Here is a 17,021-nt window from a genome sequence, read left to right on the forward strand (position 1 = left end):
GACTGTAACTTTCTTATTTGAAAACATGTAGTGATTTATGTGTTTAGTGCACATGTGTGGCCTTTTCATGAGAAAGTTCTTACTGTTTTCTAATTTGGGACTATACTGCTGCGAATTAGCACTCCTGTCTTTTAGGTTAGAACTTCATGAGGTTTGTTTACGTGTCCGTTAATTTGTAGAACTTCACGTTGAGATTTTTGTTAATCTGTTGCTGTGAATTCGTATGCCGTAATTGGGTTCTGTAGTATAGAAATGTAGTCCCTCGGGTTTAGAATTTCATGCGGTGTTATTTAACCACATTGCTTCATCTTAAGAAGGTCCCAGGTATTTATGTGTTGACTGTCAAACCCTGTTTATTCCAGCACCTACTGCAGCTTTCTGTCCACCTGTTTGAATGCGTGTGAGCATGGTATCTGACCCTAGTGCGTTGCCGTGCTCCTCTGACAGGAGGCAGTATCTCTGTTTCTTCTACTCCCTTCTTAAATATATTTGGTGGTAGGGCTTATCTTGGTGTTTTAGAAAACACATTTCATTTATTTGCATTCTTTTTTTTTTTTCTTAACCCTCTGCCAAGAATGGTTTCATTTTAGAATAAGCCAATCATGCTTGTTTCTTTTTTGTCCCCTAATTTGCCCATAAGATTCAGCTGTTCCTTATTTAGGCAAGTAGATTTACTCCTGCTTTAGAGCTACCCTGTCCCTTTATAAACAAACAGAAGAAAGCAGCAAACTCTTTCTTTTTAACTTTTTATTTCATGTTGGCGTTCAGTTGGTTAACAATGTCGTGTTAGTTTTGGGTATGCAACAAAGTAATATACATGTATCTATTCTTTTTCATATTCCTTTCTCAGTTAGGCTGTTAGAGAATATGGAGGAGTCAGGATTATGTATATGATGCCCAGTTGATTTTAACCCAGTGAATTTCATGCAAGTTTTGAGGGGCAGGGCACAACACTCTGAAGGCTTTGAGATTTCCTAATATCTCCTCTTCCATTTGAGTCTGAAAGCTGCAGTCATGTATTCAGTGTGCATTTTATCACCTAGCAGTTATCGATGCACTTGTGGAATGTGTTCTTGGTAGTTTTATAAGCACAGGCTCTGCCTTCCCACCTAAAATACAGTGTTTTTAAGACCAACACCAGTAGACTCTTTTAGTGTAGTAACTGCTATTAAGGAATTTTTAACTGCTTTCACTAATGAATGTAGTTTTTAAAAATCTCTGGAATCCTACAGGAAGGTAGGTCTTCTGTTATGAAAAGAAAACAGTAGCATGTACAAGGCTCAGCAAGTTAAAATGTGTATCATTGAAATATGTATCTATTTCCCATCATCTGGCTTGGTGGTGGTGCTGACTAGCATATTTCTTGCCAGAGAAAATAAGTTTAAATCATAAGCATATTTAACTAGCAAGCATAAATCATAAACCCTTCCAGTCGTGAGCATACTGAACTCTGGTACCATTTGTACAGATGGTATGGTGAAATGTGTGTGCTCCTCCCAGCCTCAAAGATGTGGACAAGCTTTTACTCCCCGATTCCTCTCATTCAGGAAACTTAAATCATTTTTTTTTTTTTTTGCACACATAGAATTCTAAAAAACACAGACCTAGAGAAAGGTTTCAGGCCCTAGAAAAGTTTGGTGTTTTGTGACTTACTGGAGAATAATGGAAGTGAAGGTTCAGCCCTAAAGCAGTGTGCCCCCTTTTAAGGCAAACATGGTTGGTGTTTTGTGAAGATAGTCAAGCTCTGAAGGACAAGACTTTGATTTTCAGAGTGTATCTTTAAAAAAAAATCACAGAGCCATAAATAAAATTTTAACAGAAGTCCCTTCTCTTTCAAAGAATGTTCCCCAGGTGGCTGGTCCTACAGAAATACTTTTAGATACTGCAAACAAAGCTCCTATTGTAAAATTTATTTTTAAAAGTCTAGTAAAACAATAACACATCCCTACTGACGTGCATTGTGTGGCAAAACCTGAACATTTTGGAAACCAGTAAGCGTATTTATGTACTCACTGATTGTGTTTTATGAAACATCACTTTAAAGACCTTTTTATTGCAAAGTAAAACAAGACTATAGAAAACCACCCAACACAAATGTATAGCTTAGTGAATTGTTACCAAGGGAATATCCTTCTAACAGCACCCATCTTGAGGGATAGAACTGGGCCGACTACCTCAGGAGCCCCAGTGACGAGTCTCCTCCTGGTGACCTTCTTGAAAATAACCATTACCCCGACTTACAGTAACACTTCCTTTGTTTTCTTTCTGGTTTTATCACCCAAGTGATAAACCTTACTTTATATTTTTGTATACAGAAGCTCCGTTATATTTGCGAAAATTGAGTTCAGAAAAATTATTTATAAGCCCTTTAAAAGGTAAGTGTAGAGTGACTGTAAACAGTTGCTACCTACAAGTCAGCCATTGGGCAGAGTTTGTCAGGCTTCTGTCAGGTATGCTGCTCTGGTCATAGCTCTAATATCACTGAAAATAATAGCTAATGTGTATGGAGTTCCGTGCCCTCTAATCACATGGGTTAATGAATGTCCTTCACTCTGAAACTCTAGGAGGTAAATCTTCTCATTGTTGTCGCAACTTTCTGTATGTGGAAACTGAGGTTCAGAGAGGCGAGATAATGTGCCTGATGTCTGAGATTCTGTATGAGTTTGTCTCTAAAGGAAAGGCTCTACAGCCTTAAGAAAAAGATGGAAAAGTCACTGGCCTTATTAGTTCACTGTTTTCCTGACCCAGAGAGTATAAAGAATTTGCGTAAGGTCACAGAAACAGTCGGTGGCAAAGTTGCAGGCAGATCCCTACATCTTGTGGCTGTTAAAATCAATGCTCTTTCCTTCATTCCCTACCTTCTGTGGGAAAAAGGACATGTTTTCTAATCTGCTTCTCTTCGTCATTTCCGCATGAGCAGATTTGACTTGCAACCAGTTTATAACTAGGATGCACCACCCACTTGCTTATTTTCTCAAGATTTTAACTGGGAATTTAAAAAGTTTATATTTGAGGCTTGCTTTCCTGCCTCACTTGAGTGCCCAATCTGTGGATGCACATGCCTCACACTCTTCTCCAAAGAATGTACAAGAATAACACATTTGACTGGTGTGGATGGCAGGTGAAAAAGAATTACTGGTGTAGTGTAGGCCCTTCCACATATTCATGGCCAATTCTGGATTATCCCAGCACAGATGGATCATGCAGAATCCCTCTTCTGCTTCTGACGTGACCTTTAACTATTTGTGTTTGCAAATGCTTCTACCAGAGACTGCAAAGAAGAGCAGAGACGATGGAACTTGATTCCTAGACCAGAAGGCTAAGCGTCCTGGTAAAAAGGTTTGGTGGTTTTGCTGGGAGACTCTAGGATTCTCTCTGGGTTGAACCCCTCTGGGATGCCTGACGCAGGCTTGGGTGTGAGCCTCTAGAAGGGAAGCAGACTGGGCAGCAAGCACGGAGCTTCGTTTGGAACTTGTTATTGGATTGAGATCCCGTGAACGTGAGTCTTGAGCAAGTCACTTGTCTTCTGTAAGCCCCAGGTTCCTCATCTCTAGGAGGGAAGAAGGTGGAGCTTCTTCAAAGCAAACAGCATAGTTAGGCACCCAGCTCAGTACTTTGCTCTGCAAAGCAGTAGTAAATACTTCCTTTGGTTGGCTGTGTCCATGAAGTTCCTCCAGTAAAGAGAATGGAGCTGATCCGGTGAAACTTTCACAGTTTCCTCTTGAGGGATTGGCCCAGCTTCAGCTGTTTGAGGTCCTGCAAATTGTTGATGGCAACACTGGCCAAACTCACAAGTCTCCCAACTGCTTGTTTACTGATCGTTCCACCTCATGACACTCTACTGGGAAAAGCAGATCTACCTTCTTCACTTGAACTCTGTGTGCCTGGCTTCTAAGTCCATTTGCCATGAACCCATTTAAAACCTGAATGAACCTTCCAATTCATGATTTTCTAAAGATGTGATTGTCTTCCTTCCTCAGGAATATAAAAAGGAAGTTTGGTTGATTAAAATGTTTCCAGGCTGAGGAAACTTGGGTTGAAGCTGAGGAAGATTGTGTTGTGTTAGTCTGGTGTTGTCCAGTGTGGATTGCAGGCCTGTAGACATGACATGGGATGAAGCCTGTAGCAGGCTCCCAAAAAGTCCCTAAATAACAAGTATATTCTTTTAATCCTGGATACCTTAAAGACACATTGATAGGCATTAATATAGCTGAGATAAGGATTATATGGGATATTGACTCATTCATTCAGCTAGTATGTATTGAACAACTAAGATATGCCAAGCACTAGGGATAAGAAAACAAACAAGACATCATCCATTCTTTGTGGAGCTTACAGTTCAGGGGATGGGTAAATATCATTGAAACTTCTGAACACTAGATGGTAAGAAAGACGGGAAATGGTTCTTAAATATCTTTGACTTCCAAATGGCTACACATACTGCAAACTCGATGCATGTTTGAATGAAGGAATGTTTGAATGTTACCCTAAGCAGAGGTTTGGTTTTGTTTTTTTTTTAATTAAAATATCCGTAGATTTCTAAAGCTGAGTGTTTTCTCTAATCTCAGCATTGTTTTAAAATTCTCTAATAATAGTTTTGACAATGAATTCAGTAACCACAGAGGCTGTTTATAATTTGTTGTTGCTTTTCAAACATCTTTCAAAGCCAAACGAGCCCTCGACTTCTGCTCAGTAATTCACTGTGTCTTTATGTCTCTACCTGAGGGGTAACCGTCATAAAACGGCCTGTGTACCAACATGTTAAATATGGGGATTCTTACACTGTGGAATGTCTAAAGATTGCTTACTCTGTCATTTTTAAAAGCCTGTAATTCCTTATAAAGCATATATAGCATCTGAACAAGAAATATGACACTAAGTCTCGGATTAAATAATATCTCGGGGCCGCTACCTTATGCATTTTCAGCAGTTTGGGAACTCCACTAAGTGCAGGTTAACAAGACCAGAGCATCATAAATGAGCATCTGTCCCATGACCCAGCTGGAGACCCCTCCGATTATTCATTCCAGAAGCACGTGCTGACACCGAGTTCAGCCCTGCGGCTCTCCCACTCTCCGTGGTCTTTTAAGATTGGCAGGAGGTCAAATCCTTCCACCCCTGTGCTTTGTGGCACGGCTCAGTGGTCTCCGGGTCTTGCTTTGTAGCCCTGATAACTCTATTTTCAAAATTAAAGTAAACAAAAGGAGACCCTGGCCAGGGAGCAATCCACCCCTGAATGTTTATGTGAAAAAGGGTTTGTGTTTTGTTTTAAGTGTTTTAAGTGAGAACAGGCAGCTCTGAGAAGAACTTGTTCGATTCGGCACCACTGCTGTTTTGCCCGCTGACCCGGACTTTTGCAAGCCCAAGTTCATCCTTCCTCTTCAAAGGCCTGGCTCTGAGCTGATCACACATTTTCCTTGATGACAAATTAATCAAACTTGATTTCTTGGATGAGATGGATACAAAAGAACTACAACTCCCCAAGGCCTGAAAGTCAATACAGCCCTTCTGGCTCTGATTAGAGTAACAAAAGGATATCTGAGAGGCATCTTCCTCCCGCTTGCGGCTGTGGGACGAGCTGAAAGCCAGCCGAGCTTGTAAAGGAGAAAGGCCTTATTAAAACACATTTCAGCTGCGACCCAGTGAACGGCGACCCCCCCTGACAGAGAAAATGACTTCTTAGTAGATGCTCACCTTTACTCAAGAGCAAAGTTTCTGCTTAAAAAGACCGAGAGGAAGTAGTATATTATGAATCTGAAATGTTTATAGATCTCCCCTTTTATGTTTCTGCTGTGAAGATGAGGTTAAAAAAGAAAGAAAGAAATCCGTCTGTGATATCTGGCAAATGTTAGATATAGCCCTGAGTTTGGATAAGGAAATTGACTTCTACCTGATTAGAAAGGAAATTCCCCAAGTCCGGGGGATTTATGTACCTGTGAAGGCAGGCCTAAGGCAAGGTGAAGGAATGGGCTTCAAAATGCAATTGCTGTGGGTCTGCTCTGACAACCCACTCAAGGGAGAGAGCGAGAGAAGCATTCTGCTAAATCGGGGAGCGCAGGATTTCAACGCAAACCCCTCTTAGCAGCTTTGTCATCCGCCTGTTCTGTGGGGCATCCAAGGACACTGCTCGCATCCTTCTTGTGATTGCTCTGCCTTCTAAATTTAGAAGAATTGCTGTTGCACAAAATATGGTCCCCTGATTGTCCTGGGCCAGCTTTACGCTTTCCCCCAAATGCCTTCACAAAATAAAGGGTGCATACCTTGAGGTCACAATTTTGAAAAGAGGTCTGGGAAGGTTTTTCCCCTCCCCCCTGTAGTAATGGAGGCAAAACCCACACATCTACACATTATTGGTTCCCCTTCTATAAGTTTGTAGGGTCTGCCGGCCCACAGCCCCAGCGTCGACTGATGGCTGATACATGTGGGCAGAGGAAAGTGGGGTCACGTGGGACCATCTCTCATTTATGACACTGGGTTTGAAGATCCCCCCTCCAAGTATCTTTCTGATCCTGACAGGTCGTTTTCAAAATGTCTGTAGCATTCCAGGACCCTTAATCACTCAAAGCTGTCGTTTAGATTCCAGCAATGAGCAAACTGTACAGAGGTTCTGCCTGCCCCTGTGAGGCAGCTCCAGCGCCACCCTCAACTCTGCCCTCTGACATGTGGGCTCCCAGCTGCAGCAGCCAAACCCTCGTGTCTCTAGCCCTGCACCCCAATCACACCGTGCTCACCTCTTCCTGGTGCTCGGAGTGGGAGCCCAGGTCCCCTTGCCCGTCAAGCCTGTTCCGATCCCTCCAGCTTGAGTGGAGCCCTCCTCTACAAATCTGGGGGGGGGAGGGATGTGTGTGTGTGTGTGTGTGTGTATGTGTGTGTGTGTGTGTGTGTGTGTCACTTGCCAGGCTGGCACTAACGAGTGTCTCTAGGCATTTTCACATCGCACCTCACCCCCAGTCCTTTTAAACACTGAGGCTCTGCTCTTGGTTGAATGGAGGAGCCACTTTGTCAAAAGCCCATCAGACATCCCATCTTGAGAAACCCATGCACCATTCTTAGGGGATAGCTTTTGTGGCTGGAGAGAGCACCATGTTTGGAATGAGACCATTTCGCACCTCCCTACACCCCAGCCTGCCGGTTTTGTGACTCCGAATGAGCTGCCTGACTTCTGAGCCTCTGTTTGCTCATCTGGGTAACAGGAAAGATGAACGCCCCCATCACTGGGGGGAAGAGTCAATGAAAAAATTATGCATGAGGGCTCCTGACAGACTGTTAAGCGCTCTTATGTAGGTTTTGACGTTAATGTCTCCTGATATTTGCAGCGTTTTGGTCAAGTTAGTCTGGGTTTTTATGTTTGGGTTTGGTGTTTTTGTTTTTTTAAGTTATTTGGCCAGTTTTTTTTTTTTTTTTTAATCACACTCTGAAGTAGAGTCCAGAAACCTGTTATTTTTTATGAAAATTCTTTTTTTTTCCCCTTTAGGATAAAGCTAATGCATGCTCATTTTTAACAAATGTGAACAATAATAATGGTAGCTGGCCGCATCCCCTGTCACCTTTTTTTATTCCTAAATGATTAGAAGGAAATAACAGTGTTTATGAATATCTGAAGATATGCAAGAAAATTGGGCCGAAGTTGGGGCGAGGGGAGAAGGCACAGAGCTGTACAGGAAGTAAGGGACACTGTACTGGAGAAAGGCACCCAAGCAACGCGATTAGCCTGGCGGAGCGGCACCGCCTGCCCACAGGCGGTACCAGTGACGAGTGATTACTGAGTAGCACGTGTCTGGTCCGCGTGTTTGACTACGTGGACCCTTACGCTCCGTCAGCGTGGTTCTGCTCGGGAGGCGGGGGTTTGAATGTGGAGAGAACCCGGGGGGTGAGTCCCCTTGGACTTTCAAGAGTTTGGAACGCTTCCCCCTCCCCCACCCCCCAATAAGAAACTAACTCGTCCCTCACCCGAGTCGACAAATTTGCATCGTCTTCCCACCAAGAGGCAGAAATGGTTGCCCCCGAGGAAACTTCAGCGGAGGTTCCTGGTTTTACGTCTCATTCTTTAGCTCGCTGTGTGTCGTCTTCCCGAACGGCTTATGCCTCTTGGGTTCCTGTCGCTGAATTCTAGTCCGGGCCAGCGTTGTTGCTGTTCACAGATTCTGCTGGACGGTGGGCTGGAGCTGGAGAATGTGCCGGCCTCTGAGAGTGGGAAAATGGGAGTGACTGCGGTCTTCTCGGGATTTGGGTTTCCTCAGTGGCTGTTGCTTGCCCACGTGGAGCCCTTAGACAGGGCAGCCCTAGAATGTCTTTTAGATGAGTCCATCAAAGGGAAAGTGGTGTGAGGGCTTTGCGGGGACCTCGGGGCCCAGGGAGCGGAAGAGGCACTCTCTGCTCGAGGAAGGGCATCCTTGACGCCTAGTTCTAACATGGGCTAAGTTGCCTCAGTCAAGTCTGACTCTGCAACTCTATGGACCGTAACCCACCAGGCTCCTCTGTCCATGAGATTCTCCAGGCATGAGTACTGGGGTGGGGTGCCATGCCCTCCTCCAGGGACAGTTATAACATATGCTTGTTCTAATGAAGCTCCGTTGCCATTTCTCGTGTCCATTTCGTGCATTTCAGGTTTTACGAAATTTTAAATCTCATGTTGCAGACGAAATATAACTAATGAGTTCCTAGATTGAGCTGTTGGGGGACAGAATGTATTCACCTGGGACCAAACGCAGGTTTTAAAAGCAATTCGCAGGAGCTTCTCTGGCAGTCCAGTGGTTAAAACTCCGCATTTCTAATGCAGGGGATGCTGGGTTCGATCCCTGGTCAGGGAAGGAAGATCCCATATGTGGCAAGGTGTGACTGGAAAAAAAAACAACCCAGCTTGTGTTCAAAGTCTATTACAGTGATGACTTCTTATCTCCAGTTCTTAGAGATACTTTCTTCATTGCATGGAGTTGAAAAGTATCTGTTTTTTAAAGCTGTAGCAATTCTGAGATTAATTTGTAGCAGAATAGGCAAATAAAGCGCTCAGCTCATCAGATTATTTCCAAGTCACTACCTATGTGTAGCCGGTCAGCTCAACCCTGATGAAATAACCAGTGTGGTTTTCCTGAGATCCTTGCCGGCCTCCTCCCAGTTAACTAGATGGAGGCCTCAAGAAACGATTAAGACCAGCTGTGCTTTGGGGACTCTAGTAAGGGTTTGATGTAGACAGAGTCCACGGTGGTGGATAGTGAGCCCAGAGAAGAGTCCTCTTTCTCAGTCGGCCAGGTGGTGACGTATGGTTTCCTGAGCGCAGTAGGACTCAAATGAGTCTGGAGACCCTCTCCAAGGGCTGCCATTAGAGATTTCCAAGATCTGGTACAAGTTAGGTCCTCTAGAGGCTGGCAGTTACATAATCCCACCTCTGTGGGCGCAAGTGCAATGTCACTTTTTTTTTTGAAACTTTTTCAGCTGTGTGCCAGATACAATAGGTAGGGACTTGCTTGGAAGATACATTTCCATTTACTTTTGTAGATGAATGGGCTTTCTAAATGTGTGCTGGTCAACCTATGATGATTCAAGAGCAGCCTGTGAAACAGTCACTGACCTGAATCAGGGTCCTATCTAGTGACACTTATTTCATAGCTGGGGTCCTGAAGCTTAGAGGGAAGGGTCCCCTGCACAGGGTCACAGAGCTGCTGAGCCTCAGGGCAGGATCTACACCTGACTCCCCATATTCCATATCCAGTTTCCTTTTCCCTAGGCAATTTTAATTTTGCAGTTAAGTAACACATTCCTCTTCTCGACTCTGCCTTTATTTTCTGAATTCTGTTTATTCCAAGTCTGAAATTTTCACTGAGAAAAAGCTTCACGAATTAAGCAAAACGCCAAATTAACTTCAGTGGCTTAAAATATTAGGAGTACAAAAAAAAAATTAGGAGTGCAAGGCAAGAGGACCACCATAAGCCCCACTGCATGAGGACTCCTTCATTTCACATGACAGGAAGATGAGCTCAGACTGTCTTTAAAAAAATATGAATAATGTAACTGGAAAATTGTGGAGAAATGGCTTCAGGCAGAGTTTGATCCAGAAGACCTATCATCTTCGTTCTTAAGTTTCTTTTGTCTTCGTTCTTCAGGATTAAACCTGCATCCTCCAGTTTTAAGTCCAGAAATACAGACTTTTTCCTTACTTTCTCTCCCTGGCATCCCACTAAGTCCAAAGGTTGTGTACAATTGACTCTAACTGGTTCTCATTCTTATTCCTGAGTCAGTTATTGTGGACAGCAACAGGCTTAAGTAACACACCCATCCCTCATGCAGGAGTGAAGTCACGGTGGTGGCTCCCCAGACAAGTGGGTATTGATACTGGGTAACAAATATCCACCGCAGCCTCAGGTCCCAGTAGCTGGATGACAGAAGGCAAGTTACCTAAATGCAAAGCCTTCCTTTTTTTCAGCTGCAGAGTGAAGATGATAAGGGCATTGCTCTGATTTTGTGAAGTGTTCTTGACTGTATCAGGCTGAGTAAATTTTACCAATTAGCATAAGCCTAGAAGCCAAGGGGCTGGAACTGATCCCAGTTGCAATAAGAATAAAGTCTTGACTCCTTGATTAACCCACAGGGAGCGAAGTCTCCAGCTCTTTGTGGATACCCTCCTGTTTCCTTTCCCCATTCCCATTGCCCCTCCCTGGAGATGAGTGACCACCCAGGGGCCCTGGCAGCACTCTCCTCCTGTCTCTCCCCCTGTTTTCTCTTTAGAGCCACACACCTTTCCCCATAGAGCCCACAGCTAGTCTGTGGAGATTGCCTGCTTGTCTGTCCCGCCCATTAGACTTGGTAAGGAAGAGACTCTGATTGTCACTTGAAAATAGCTGCTGGCTTGCCACCAGTATTCAAAGGATCTTTGGAGTGTAAAACAACCAGGGCTGAACAGTAGGCCAGTCCATGGAGCATCTCCTAGGTGAAGGCCTGGTTGGTTCCATGGATTTGGAGGAGGGGACTTGGCTCTGGCCTATAGCTGCAGTCCTAACCCCTGGTTAAGTCCAGGCCACTTGCCTTGCAAGGCCTCCTACAGATGCCCAGGGAGAGTGTGCCAGGAATGGAATGGACCGAACCCACCATTGGAAGCAAGCCCCCGGGGCCCGGCTGGCCTGGGAGCAGTGGCTTTGCCACCTACACAGACTGTTAACAGTGCATGTCCAGGTGTTTAGGAAAGGTTGTTCTGTAGTAAATTCTTGTTTTGAAATGATGAGCTGCTGCTTGATTCAAAAAGCAGATTTTAATCCACAAAAGAACTTTCCTGAAAGTCAAGATTTACTTTCTGTGTTAAGGCTTAAGAGCTGCTCAGAGTAAAAATGTCCCTGACTTTATGTTAAGGGAAATTGGGAGGAGAATCAAAAATGGGAAAGAAACACAAATTTGGAAATAACTGGATGGGCAATAAGACCCATCCTCTACCGGCTGCCTCCTCGCCATTCTCAAGTGTACTGTTCTCAAGCCTCCTGTTCTTATCTTTCCATGCAGGTAGCAGTTTGCTGGGAGGGTCTTGCCAATGGTAAAGTATGGAATATAATTCTTTCTAGTCAGGTTGGGTTTGACTACTCACAGGCTAGAAATACTTCCTTGCTTGAAGTGCTGGAGGTGAACTGAAGGATTAGACCCCAGCTGCAAATGTGCGCCTTATGTCTGAGGAATGAATCTGGGCAACTGTGCTCATCAGCTCCACTTGCAAGCCCACTTCCCTCTCTTTCTGCTGCCAAATTTCCTCTTGCGGAGCTGGTCTCTCTCTTATTGGAGTATTTCCCATGTGTTTGCTAAAGAGACATCACCACCAAGACATCTGCAGAGTCTCCAGGCTTTGAAGTACCCACAGGAAGCTCGGCAAAGAGAAATCCAGAGTTACTTTGAGTCTCCCGGGTGGGTGGACATACTGTTTGTTTGGTTTGGTTTGAGAGCAGCTGGGGGTGAAGCCCAAATCCAGGGTGCTGGCACCGTCGGAAATTAACGTGTCTTCACTCTTCTTCTACCTGAGACAGGAGCTTAAAATTTTTTTTTATTAATATTCAAAGGAATGAGAAATAAAAGCACACATTAAAAAGTGTTTAGTTTCCTCTTGTTCGAATGAAATTTCAAATCCATGTGTGTTTTTAAAGTATGTGTTTCTGGATTCATAACCATTCAAATGTAGGTAGCATGTAAGAGTTGACAAAGGGCATCTGTATACATTAGTTCAAGTCACCTTTGTAACAAATCAATATCGTTAGTGTATCACTATTATTTTGCTAATGAGAGAAAGATGGAAAGACTTGCCCAGCATTGCTTAGCCAGTATGAATGGCATCCTGCAGCCCTTTTGATGCCAGAGGGAGTGCTGTCTGAGAGTCTCTTCCAGTTACTGGGGAAAATGGTCTGATATTGAGCTGTTTTCCCCTCCACATCACCCTCAAATTGTAGGGTAATCTCTTTCCTTTGCAGTGGAGATCGGTCTTCATGGCTCCCCTAGATAAAATTAAAGAAATTACATAATTATCATAATATGATTAATAATGTTTATCGAGTTCTGTGCTGGAATCTGTTGTAAATTACATCTGTGAATGTCAGTAAGCCTCACAGGAACCTTCCTCATCCAGTGAGGTGAGGTGACCAGCCTGCATGAGGTCAGTTGGCTAGAGGTGCTGAGCCAGAAATCAAATGTAGGTGATCCAACAGCAGGCTCCTTCTCTTAACCCCTCTCTTTGTATAACCTGTACTGAACACCTACTAATGCGAGGCCCTTTGTTTGCACTATCTCACTGACTCATCATCACCATCCGCATTTTATAGATAATGAAATAGAGGTTCAGTGCTTTAGTCCTAAGACTTAGGAAGAATTGGAGTCAAGATCCAGCTGTAGAACCGGATCTCAGAGTCTCTGCTTCATTCCATGCCCCCAAAATGCCACTGATGCTTTCATTGCACAAAACAGCTGAAGAGCACCTTGGAGGGTAGACTCCAGAGGCTGGGCTACCCAGCACAAGAGGGTGTCTGCTTAGAGCCTGCCCCGAGCAGTGTGTCATTGAGGCGTTAGAAGGGACGCTGATACCCGGGGAGGCTAAGTCATTTGCACAAAGACACATCCACAAGCGAGGGCCGGCACCAGGATCTGAATAAAAAGTTTGTGCTGAAGGCCCTGGTCTAGGCAGTGGTGACTTGAACAACTTTGAACTTCAGCGAGTTCAGGATCCCGGTTTCCATTTCTGCCCCATCTCTGTTACCCCTGAACCTTCAATCTCCCTCCATTTCTCCCTTCTCCTCCAGAAATGTAGAGAAACTACCACCTACTTCTCAGGAATTTTGCAAAGATTAATAGGATCATTTCAGAATAGTTCTTGGAGCGGCATATATGAAAGGTGCCATCCAGAAGAAGAAAGTAAAATAACAATAATAATTACTCTGTTTTCAGTGTATTTAGGGAAATCTCCATAGGGGCAATTAAGAGAATACCGGCTTGTACTTGTGGAAAATTCACAAGTGAGTAAAATGCCCATGTCCCTGTGAGGCTGCCGGGTGGATGGTGGAATGGACAAGGCCATGGTACCAGATCTAAACCACCCAGGCTTCTGTACAAAAAATAACTTGCCTGCCCATCTCAGGCCCACAGAGATGGTGCTTTGCCTGACCACAGCCTGGTTAATGCAGAGTGCTCACCCAGCTTTTTCCAAAAAACTACATTCCCTGGTCATCCACAAAAGAGAACTTACTTTTGGAGGCTTCAGTGTCTGTCCTCTAATTAATTCCTACCCATTTACCACAGGGACAGCTCGGGGCCTCCATGCACTTCTCCCTATCTGCTGGTAGAAACTGTGTGGTGGGCCTGGCAGATAATGAGGTTTTGATGCCGCAGAGCTATTGAGGTGAGTTTATTCTGGGCTCTAAGGAGCCCTTGGCTGGTAACATCTGGTCTGTTCAGATGTTGCCTTCTCTCCATTCCGAGGGCCTGGGTTTGGTGGGTAAGATGTTCTCGTTTATGATCGGCTTGCCTTTAATCTTTGAGACTGGCTCTCTCACTTAAACACCTGGCCATGCTTAGGCTCCACACTAGTCCGCACTCCTGCACAGTGTTTCTTTCCTCCTGATGCACAGATGGCCACCACGCTGGGCAGCCGCAGCCTGCTCAGCATCCCGCAGCAGAGGGCTGTTCCCTTCTAACTGGTGAGACGGGATAACCTCTTAGGCAAACACCTGGGTACTTTCCCATCTCTTACAACTTCATTTTCTACTCCATAGCACCCCCACCAACTCCTCTCCACCTAAAGTGAGCAGAGGCTGGACCCTTAGAGTAGAGCTGCTCTTATCATCTGGGCGTCGGATCATAATGGTGATTCTGATCCATGAACCGGGGGTGGGCCTCAGATTCTGATTTTTTGACGGGCTCCCAGATGATGTGTTTGGTCCATGAACCACAGGTTGAACAGCAAAGTCTTGCAACACTTCTGGAATATTCTCCACTCTGGCCTCCCCCAGTCATGTTCCTATCTCTTCTCTTTTCTCATTACAAAACTTAACTCCCTCATGTTCTGTTCCCATAGAAGCACCTTCCTGCCCTCTTATGAATATTTCATGCTCAAGTGATAATAGCTGGTAGATAAACGGAGTGTAGAATCAAAAGTCTGTATCTTAGAGAGCAGGGTGTAGATCTATGCTGTAATGAGTCTATGAGAATCACATTTCCAGTTGGTGAGCCATTATTGTCTTTAATATATCCTGACAGTATTCTATCTCAATCAGTTCAGTCGCTAAGTCGTGTCCAACTCTTTGCAACCCCATGGACTGCAGCACACCAGACTTCCCGTCCATCATCAACTCCCAGAGCTTGTTCAAACTCATGTCCATTGGGTCGCTGATGCCATCCAACCATCTCATCCTCTGTTGTCCTTCCTCCTCCTGCCTTCAGTCTTTCCCAGCATGAGGGTATTTTCCAGTGAGTCTGTTCTTCACATCAGATGGCCAAAATATTAGAGTTTCAGCATCAGTCCTTCCAATGAATATTCAGAACTGATTTCCTTTAGGTTAGACTGGTGTGATCTCCTTGCGGCCCAAGGGACTCTCAAGAGTCTTCTCCAGCACCACAGTTCAAAAGCATCAATTCTTTGGCTTTCAGCTTTCTTTATGGTCCAGCTCTCACATCCATACATGACTATTGGAAAAACCACAGCTTTGACTAGATGGACCTTTGTTGGCAACGTAATGTCTCTGCTTTTTAATATGCTGTCTAGGTTGGTCATAGCTTTTCTTCCAAGGAGCAAGCATCTTTTAATTTCATGGCCGCAGTCACCATCTGCAGTGATTTTGGAGCCCCCAAAAGAAAGTCTGTCACTGTCTCCATTGTTTCCCCATCTGTTTGCCATGAAGTGATGGGTCCAGATGCCATGATCTTAATTTGAAGAAGTTTTAAAGAAGTCACTTTATTGGCAGTATAAAATTATAAATCTGAAAACATAATTAAAACATTGTCATTACAACTGGATTTCAGCTTTCCTTTCCTTAAACAGGCATGTTAAAATGTCCATGCTCATGTCATTCTAAACGGGCATAAACACTTGAAATCTAGCTGAAACAGTGGCTTTCTCAAGGAAGGACGCTCCTTTAGATCATGTTTAAATGGCTTCTGAGGATTCTTACATTGATATATCATAATTGACAGACATGGAGCTGAAAGTTCAAGTCACCTGTATTCCTACCCTGGTTCCATGGTTTTCCCCACACTCTTAAACTTTGGCTCTCTGCATGTGTATAGTAGGCATAGCTCTCATTATTTATCACAATTATTAAATATGGGGCTCTGTAAACTCTACCTCTGTCCCTAGGACAGCCCTAGAAAACTGCCTAAGGACTGATGGTCATGGACACCCATCACTGAAAACCAACCAGCCTTTATCACTGGACAGGCCCATTTCCCTTTACTTTCTGGATTGCAGGTTGGCCCACGATGGATGAGGAGGATACCTGGAAGGGGCTGGTTCAGCCAGGACAGTGAGAGTGTTTGGTCTCTGGGGTTTGAAGGCACTGCGCCTGACTATCTGGTATGAAAGAATTTTAGTTTCTAACTGGTCTGACCCCACTTGGCCAGTGAGAAATCCTGAGTATGAAAGGAGGCAAGTTGTCTAAGATTGCACAGCCAGTGAGTGGTGGCCCCGGGATGTCTCGCTCTGGAGCCCATGGCCTTACCCACTGAACAGCCCTCCCCAACAGGACATGAAATAAGGCACGTGAAAGTGTTTCCTGTAGTCTCTGGCATGTGGTTGGTGGGTAGTGTTCCTTGCCCTTTGTCTACACTTGGTTCCTGCCTGGATCTCCGTGGAATCCAGTGCTGTTCTCGTATTTGGGGCTGGGGGGGTTGGACGCGGCTGCCACCTTTGACCTCTGTGTTACCCAGCAGAGCCTGGCTGGTGCTGTGACTCATGGTTTCCAGCTCTCCTGGCTGCACCACTGTGCACAGGAGTTTTCTAGCTACAGGTTGGTGAAGTATTCCAGGGCAGGATGTTTACATCCCCTGGAGGAATGGGCACAGAATCAAGCCAGCCCTTGCTTGGCAACCCCTGGCTGTTCTTTCCAGCCTAAGGCGCCCTGCCAAGCCTTCTCAGGAGAGGCAAACATAACAAGTGCTGATGTGCTTCCATTTTATATAGAACATAATAAAAGTTTTCAGGATGATTTATTGTCCTAAACAAGAAGATACAATGGGCGCCATCCATTATTCAACATGCTAATGATAACCTTTACTCTCTTGTCGAGGATGATCTGAGGTAGTGTTCAACAGAAGTACAAAGAATACGCAGGGAACACACACACACAATCCGGTGACATTTCATGCCGTGACCGTTGGAAAATTAATTGTGGAAAAAGGGGATTTAAAACCAAAGGGAAGGGTATTTTTCCACATTTGCAACTTTCTGAACATCGTTAAAATTAAAAGGATTTTTTAAATTTTAGATGATTGACTTGGGAATGTCCCCTACACAAAGTGAGCATTGAGAACTCATTGAATGCTTTCTTGTGATGTTGTTTTTTTTGCTCTTT

Source organism: Capricornis sumatraensis, chromosome 10 (genome assembly GCF_032405125.1).
Source record: "Capricornis sumatraensis isolate serow.1 chromosome 10, serow.2, whole genome shotgun sequence".
Taxonomy (NCBI): domain Eukaryota; kingdom Metazoa; phylum Chordata; class Mammalia; order Artiodactyla; family Bovidae; genus Capricornis; species Capricornis sumatraensis.